At 37.6% G+C, this 8,626-nt stretch overlaps 1 non-coding gene across 1 annotated transcript; it reads left to right on the top strand.

Moving 5' to 3' along the window:
* The first annotated feature begins 7,455 nt into the window (after positions 1-7,455).
* Positions 7,456-7,651, top strand: LOC149002553 (U2 spliceosomal RNA). Its single transcript, XR_016170475.1, has one exon. It is a non-coding gene; the product is annotated as a U2 spliceosomal RNA (small nuclear RNA).
* Positions 7,652-8,626: the final 975 nt, after the last annotated feature.

Below are 8,626 nucleotides of genomic sequence, written 5' to 3'. Positions count from 1 at the left end.
TGCTTCTAATATTCTTGTTATATTTTCTTACAATAACTGTATTTTTCAGGACCTACTTTTGAAGAAGACTATTGTGACGGAGGGTAAGCATAGTGATCTCCACCTTATCAGTTCCATTCGTTTCATTAGCCAGCCCGAGTAATCATTTTGATATTTGGCATTGGAGGTTAGGCCATCCCGGTTCTTCTACCATTCCTTCTCTTCGTTGTTTATCTTCTGGTATTTCCTTCTCTAATTAATGTACTTGCACTGTTTGTCTTGTCAGGAAACAATCTCACCCTCCATTTTCTTCTAGTTCCATCAATACTACCTTTTGTTTTGAGTTGGTGCATATTGATGTTTGTGGCCCTTACATTACTTGTTCTTTATCTGGTGTCCGCTATTTTTTAACTATTGTGGATGACTTTTCTAGAAGTACCTGGTTGTTTCTCATGACTGCTAAATCTGATGTTAATAATTTAATTCACAATTTTTTTAATGGTTCAAAATAAGTTTAATGACACTACTAAGTGAATTCCAACTGACAATGGTACACAATTTTTTAATCATTCCACTTCTAAATTTCTTTAGTCATTGGGTGTGCTTCATCAATATAGTTGTGTTGACACACCTCAACAAAATAGCATCATTGTGCATAAGCATTGTCATCTTCAAAATGTTGCTCGTGCTCTCCATTTCCAAGCTCATCTGCCTAGTGTTGGGGGGAATATGTTTTGACAACTGCTTATTTATAAACCATTTACTTACCCCTGTATTGAATGGGTGAACTCCATTTGAGGTTCTTCACAACAAAACCCCCATATATTCTCATTTTTGAGTTTTTGGGTGCCTCTGTTTTGGTCGGTGATACAGAGAAAATATGATTGAACTTGGTTTGACCTTCGACTCCGGTCGAGACGAACAGAATCGACTCGTTTCCGAACGAGTCGGGTTCAGGAGGTAACTTGCTGAGGAAGAAAACTAAATCAGCTACAAGCACACCCTAATCCAATACTTATGAAGGAGGTTAATTAACCTAATGACGGTAGGCAGAATTCAGCGACTGTCACTTATCACTTTCAGAAGGATAATCATCAGATAACAATCGGATTATCCTAGGAGTCCTCTACTAGTCCAAACTAGTAGAAATCTATCACTCGACGGATCTATCTGTTGAGATCCAACGGCCATCCGAAGAAGGCTCATATACATCCAACGAAGAAGATTCGAAGGTACACTCTATATAAACATCGCCTCCCCACGAGGGAGGAGGATCTAGAGACACACACTTGAACGTGAACACTCAGATGCTTACTATTTGAATCGTATTCCAATTATTCATTCCTTAGCTCTGTGTTCTAAGCAGAGCCATTTGTGATTAAGTTCATCAATTGACTTAGCCTTCGGAGGTGGACTCCCTACCCCAGTGGTCGGGCCACATCTGACGCTTTGTTTTGCAGGTCATTCTCAGGAGATCTCAGGCTTGTCTAAACAAACAATTGAGGCTAATGAAAATAATGATCCAGTTCCAGATCTTTACTATAAATCAGAGGAGATAGTGGTAGAGCCTAGAAGAAGCAAAAGAGCAAGAATAGAAAAATCTTTTGGGCCATATTTTTTGACTTACTTGTTAGAAGCTGAACCTCAAACATATAAAGAAGCTATGAGCTCATCTGAGGGTCCTTTATGGAAAGAAGCCATAAAGAGTGAAATTGATTCCATTATGCAAAATCATACTTGGGAGTTAGTGGACCTTCCTCCAAGAAGTAGACCATTAGGCTCTAAGTGGATCTTCAAAAGGAAAATGAAGACTGATGGAACAATTGATAAGTATAAGGCTAGACTTGTAATAAAGGGTTACAAGCAACACGAAGGTCATGACTACTTTGATACTTATTCTCCTATGACAAGGATAACATCTATAAGGATGATATTAGCAATTGCTGCCTTGCGAGGTCTAGAAATCCATCAAATGGATGTGAAGACAACCTTTCTCAATGGAGATCTTGAGGAAGAAATATACATGGAACAACCCGAGGGTTGTATTTCTCCCAAACAAGAAATGAAAGTGTGTAAGTTGGTGAAGTCCTTGTATGGACTCAAACAAGCACCAAAACAGTGGCATGCAAAATTTGACAATGTTATGATGTCAAATGGCTTTAAGATCAATGAGTGTGACAAGTGTGTCTATGTTAAGACCATGGATAATGGATATGTCGTTCTTTGTCTATATGTAGATGACATATTAATTGTTGGTAGCAATGCACAAATGATCAATTCTACCAAAAACATGTTAAATTCAAGATTTGACATGAAAGATATGGGATTGGCTGATGTAATTTTGGGAATAAAGATTCATCGAACAGTTGATGGTTTCCTATTGAGTCAGTCACACTATGTGGACAAGATGCTTGACAATTTTAACAAGGGCGATTATGGTGTGTCCAGAACTCCAATTGATTTGAATCAATATTTGTCCAAGAATTGAGGAGACGTTGTATCTCAAGTTGAATACGCTAGAATAATAGGTAGCCTGATGTACCTAATGAGTTGTACATGGCCTGATATTGCCTATGTTGTGAGCAGCTTAAGTAGATTCACAAGTAACCTTGGAGCTAATCATTGGAAAGCTATTGTTAGGGTACTTAGATACTTAAGGCATACTCGTAGTTATGGATTGCACTATATTAGAGAGCTTGCAGTATTAGAAGGATACTCAGATGCAAGTTGGATATCTGATATACAAGAATCTAAAGCTACTAGCAGATATGTATTCACTTTAGGAGGAGCAGCTATCTCGTGGAAATCCTCTAAACAAACAGTAATAACCAGATCCACAATTGAATCTGAGTTTGTAGCCTTAGATAAATGTGGAGAAGAGGTCGAATGGATACGGAACTTCTTAGAGGATATTCCAGAATGGCCAAAGCCTATGCCTGCTATATGTATACATTAGGATAGCCAAGCAGCTATTGGAAGAGCACTAAATGTGATGTATAATGGTAAGTCAAGACACATACGTCCTCGACATAATACCATTAGACACTTGATCTCGATTGGAATCATAACAATTGATTATGTAAGGTCAAAAGAAAATCTTGCGGATCCGCTAACCAAAGGGTTGAATAAAGATCAAGTTGAACAATCATCGAAGGGAATGGGACTTAAGTTCACATATGCATAGGTTCATTACAATGGAAACCTAACCTAGTTGACTGGAGATCCCAAGATCTAGGTTCAATAGGACAACTAAACTATAACGACCAAGTGAAATCACTGTGGGGGTTAATCCTCTACCCGTTCCTATGATGAAAACAGTGATACCCGTAAGGAATAGGTTACGCTTATACTTTTAATGATTCTTATGCGTTGGACAAACGATGGTTCCAAGCAGAGTAATGCGGGTTACTCTTAAGTAAGAAATCAACTATGTGAGAGAGAAGAGGGGTCGCTTCAAAGGAGAATTGTGAAGGCTTAATTCTCTAGAAACTCTCGCAGAATCAGGACGATGTCTACGGCCAAAATGGACATAACCATGAGAACTGTAATTGTGTAAAGGGAATGTCTGTGTGGAGTTTATCATGATTTACACAAATGGCAGAATAGTTCAAGGACATCGCGTCTACTGATCAGCCAATAAAGTAAATATACTTTCACAAGGGAAGGTTCAAAGGCAAAACCTACCTATCCTATGCAGGCTTTCACCGTAGAATTCTATCACCTTGTCGGTCGTTCTTTATTTTGTTTTTTCGTCGTCATTTTCATTCATGTGGGGGATTGTTGGAATATGCTCTTTGAGCATTAGTGAATGTGGATGAAAATCATTCATATGGAGAGTTTGTGGAAATAAATGTATGGAATACTTATGGACTTTTGGGTGTTTCATCTCCCAAGGTGAGTTCATGAATGGAGGTTATGAGACCTTCTATTTCCTAACAACAAACTTCTCATTTCCCTAGGATAATTATGGAGGGTTTTGGGGACTCTTGATTTCCCAAGAAACTTCTCGTTTCTAGCTTGGTTATTAATGTCTAAAGCTCTTCATTTTTATAACTTAATTCATTAAGTTTGGGAATAAGTGACTATGGCTTTTCATCTATCAAGCTAGTTAAAGAGACATAGACTTCCTCTATAAATAGGGATCCCTCCTTGGTGAAGATGGTTGTTGCATGTGGTGTGTTTTCAAAGAAGAGTGCTAAGTGTGATTTAAGAGTCTTCTTAAAACGATTTGTGAGTTTTGTCAATGGTTTGAGTTTGGTTTCGAGTTTGTTATCGTGTTTTGAATCGTGCGGTGATAGAAGGAAGGTACATGTCAAGTTCGTCGTTGCGATATACTTTGTGCTAAGTACATCGTTGTTCATCGTTGTATCCTGGGAGACAGACGTCCATTGAATCCTCAAGCACACTGTGGAGGGGACGAATCTGTTTTAAGGAAAGCATCTGACGTGCCTTGACTATTCTTCTTCCTTACTCTTCTTGCTTCCGGTTCAAGTTCCGTTTGGTTGTATTTCAATTTTTGTGTTAATTAGTTTTGATATATTCTTTGATTGTTGTCTTCTAGTTTCTCCTGATAATATCTGTTTCTCCTGATCTATTTATCAATTTTGGCCAACAAAAGCATTTAAAGACCACTGGAACCTTAACTCAGACAAAAGTTGTCATTACAGTGGTCATGATGTGCACATTCGTGGCAGGCTCCACTGGAACCTTGTGAAACCTTCCCTGTCAAGACAAGAGTGGCAGGATTTGCCTTTTGATATGAGCACCAATATGTTCTGCACATAGCCCAGACACTTCTGTCAATGTTCCGTTCCATGCGATTTGGGATCTTCTTCTTCTTTGATCTCTATATACCAGAATGACGAAAGACCAATGAGCGAGGTGAAATGTTAGTGTGCCATTTTAAAATCCCACATCGATCACTGCGATCACACGGCCCCTACCATCATCAAAAGATTAACTATTTCTTGACTTTCAATTCAAATTAGTTTTAGCCTAAGCATATAATCTTCCTTTTTCCACCATGGTGTGCGCCACTTTGCTTCATAGAAGCCATGAATTGATGTAGGGTAGGCAAGCCATGTATTGATGCAGAACCTCATCTTTCCAGTCCTATTTATTTTCTCTTCTTTCCGTCCCTATTTCCTACTTGTTCTCTCTTATTCCACACGTCACAATGTTGAAAAACTAAATGTTATAGTTTATTCTTAAATGTTCTCCACAATCATGTATTATCTTTCTCTTTCTCGATTTATTTTCTCTTTTTTTACTCTTTTTTTGTGATCTTTTCATATGAAAGAGATTTTTTTATTTTTTTATTGTTATGTTTGTTTGATTTAAATTTATAGGGTAACTAATTCCTATCAATTGAGAAAAACATTAAGTAGAAATTATCAAAGAGATAAGATCAAAGACAAAGAATGACGCAATAAAAGGTAGAAAAATAGTAATATAAAAGTGATATAAGTGGGTATTATTGTAAAACTCATTTAGGATTTGATAATCATTGGTGCCATCTTATCCAATCCTTCATTTATACGGCTTCATTCTCTATTAAAATCAACGGTGCCCCTTTTTGTGGTTCTCTGGATCTAGGGGATTACAATAGGGATGTCCATTGAGCCCTTGTCTCTTTCTGTTAGTAATGGAAGTTTTATCAAGACTCTTAAATGAGTATAGGGCTCTTAACCTCTTTCAGGGAATCTAATTGGGGAAAGAATCCCTAGAAATTTCTCACCTCTTTTTTCTTCTTCTACATCTTGTTATTCACTTATGTCAGTTTTCTTCTTTTTTTTATGAGAAAGAAAAGCCTTACTTAGAAACGATTAGAGATTGTGGTTCTCTGAACAACTCTTTCAGCTGACTCCCTAGCAAGGAGATCCCTATCGTTGTCTAGTGTGACAGTTTGGCTTGCTACCAATCCTTGGATCATAGAATTACTACATTTTGGCATTTGATTTTGGTTCTAATGTATATCCTCATTCTCTCCCCCCCCCCCAAAAAAAAATTCATTAATTATTTATTTGTATGTTTTGTACTTCAAAATTGTATTTTGAGTATATGCTAAACCGTTCATGTATTTCTTTCTCAATTATGCTCGTGTCTCTCTTCTATGATATGATGATCCGTCTTTCAAAGTCACCTATTTAATAAAATATTTGGTATGTTCGTCAAAGTTGCATCCTCATGCATATATCACATATCAAGTTTTTTATCCAATCTTAACATTTTTTTTCCAAGATAAAATGTTACCCCAACATTTTATCTTGGGAAAAAAATGTTGGGGTAATTGTATTACAAATTCTTCAAACACACAAAAATGAAATTGCATTACAATTGAGAGATAAAGATCTTTAGTCAATCCGGAGAGCTTGAAGTTGCAACCGAACGAACCACCGATCAATGAGGTTGAGTCACACCTTGAGTGCTGTCTTTAAGGTAATTGATGCACCCTACTACCAAGGGTTCTTCGCACCACCACCTCCTAGATAAAGCAACCTCCAACTAGAAGATGAGGTAGTTCTTCTAGTCCCTTAAAGAAGCCAAAAGCTAGAGCACAACATTTAGACAACTCAAGAAAAAAATGAACTTTGAAAAACAAATAGTGTGAGTGAGGAGTGTCTCAATTTTCACACAACATGCAATGAAGGGTTGGGTTTATATAGGCTCAAACCACACCTCCTCACAAGGGGGAGAATCAATTCTCCACTAATGGAGAATCAATGGGCTTGTCCCTCCTCCACTAATGTGAATAAACCCCCTTGACCTAACATCCCCACTACTTGTAGAAGTAACTCTCATATTCACTTCTTTGGAATGAATTGAAATTAATCTATTCAAAGACCTTAACCCCACTCATTGTAATGGCCATAAATGGTCATGAAATTGAAATGAAAAATTAAGGTCAAGAGTTAGAATTTCATAACCTTTAAGACCCATGACCAATGCCATGAAGATCCTTATACTCAAGGTCATGAAAGGCCTCCTTTACTCAACAGGGGTCTCACACACAAACAAAACAATTAAATAAAAAAAATGCAAAAAACTAATTTTGAAACTTACTATAAATAATATAGATTTTAATAAAAAAAACCTAACATAAAATAGTATCTAGCTATCCAACTATGGGTTTGGCTGCCTCGTGAACTCTGTGGAGATGCCACGTGTAAAATGCCCTTCTGAAGGCTTTAACTCAACTTGAAACATCCATTTGTTTGATGTTATTCACTATGATAATTAACTAATCTGAATGATGGGAAACATAGGTAGCACAGGTGTAGGAGCAATAGAATATCACGATCATAGAGAGGCAAATGACGCACAGAATCATACATAACTAATGGGGTTTTGGGCTTTGGCTTGAAATAATGCTTAAAGCAGGGGAAGTGAATAGTTGCAAAATCCCACATTGGCCATGGAGGGAGAGGTATGTTAAGAGAGAGCTTATAAAGTAAAAAGAGAAACATGTTGCAAAGCATACCTTTCTCGGCCTTTTGGCTAAGATCAAGTGTAGTATCTGTTCTTATCAGTTTAATATCTGATACGTGGGTCATCGACCCACATGATATTAAATTTATTTTTCTAGGGGGAAGTCCCTCAACGGTAGCTTGCTGCCGGGGTCTTCAAGCGTCGTCCATGCGTTGCACTACTGCACGGGCCTGGCGCACCCCCATCCAATTCTACTTTTAAATTCTTTCATTTCCCTGTTTTCTTTCAAGATTAATAATTTAATATGCAAAACAAAATAGCAATATGCAAGCATCTCCCTAGAGTGACAAACTCTTTTAGGCCCAGCTTCTGTCTTAGAAAAAGGAAGAAGAAAAACGGGCACGGTCAAAAGTAAATGAAATGGAGAATAAGGAAAGGAACTTACTGTTTCTTGTTCAAAGCTCTTCAGAAGAAAACCAACAAAGGAAGAGGACGGCCCAGATGAAAAGCACTTTAAGAATCATGGGATACCCATCCATGGTCATTAAATAAATGGATGGCTGAGATGAATACTCTTTTCATTATCTAACCACACAATTATGTGACATGACCCATTAATGACACGTGGTGCATGTAGCACAACTCGAGGAGAACATGCGTTATTTAGCACGTGTAGTGAACGGTTACCCATTAATGCGACGTTTCAGTTTTTGAAGTGGAGAAGATGTATGGGAGCAATGGTATAGATTCTAATCGAGCACGATTATAACAAACAAAGAAAGAACAGTCCCTCGGGCTGAGCATACAGCTATTGGCACCAAGGGACTGGGGGACTTATGATAACAACCGATTTGTATAAAGGGATCGACCAATCTTGGTCAACAATAATCTGGTCCGATCAAAAAGATCGACCATGATTTTCTAAACCATAACAGATAAGCTCAATCAGCCAACAGGAACGATCAAGAATTCTATACACAAGAAACTCCCAAACATATAAGAACTCCAAGGACAATCAGGATTTTTATCCACAAAGACTCTAGAGCAAATGAGGTTAAGGACTCTCCGAGTAGGAGAGTTCGGAACGAACTTATCAATAAAAGTCTGACAAGACTCCAATATAGAAGGACAGGTGAACTGCTCTAGAATCTATACAAACAGATCTAAGGACAAGAGGAATGTAAGCAATAGTGAATACTTTATTCGTATTTGTTCTTCT

The sequence above is a fragment of the Hakea prostrata genome, chromosome 10, assembly GCF_041222555.1.
Source record: "Hakea prostrata isolate BN-2017 chromosome 10, UWA_Hpros_2, whole genome shotgun sequence".
NCBI classification, from domain to species: Eukaryota; Viridiplantae; Streptophyta; class Magnoliopsida; order Proteales; family Proteaceae; genus Hakea; species Hakea prostrata.
Note: the sequence above shows the minus strand (reverse complement) of the source record. Positions and strands in the feature narration are given on the sequence as shown.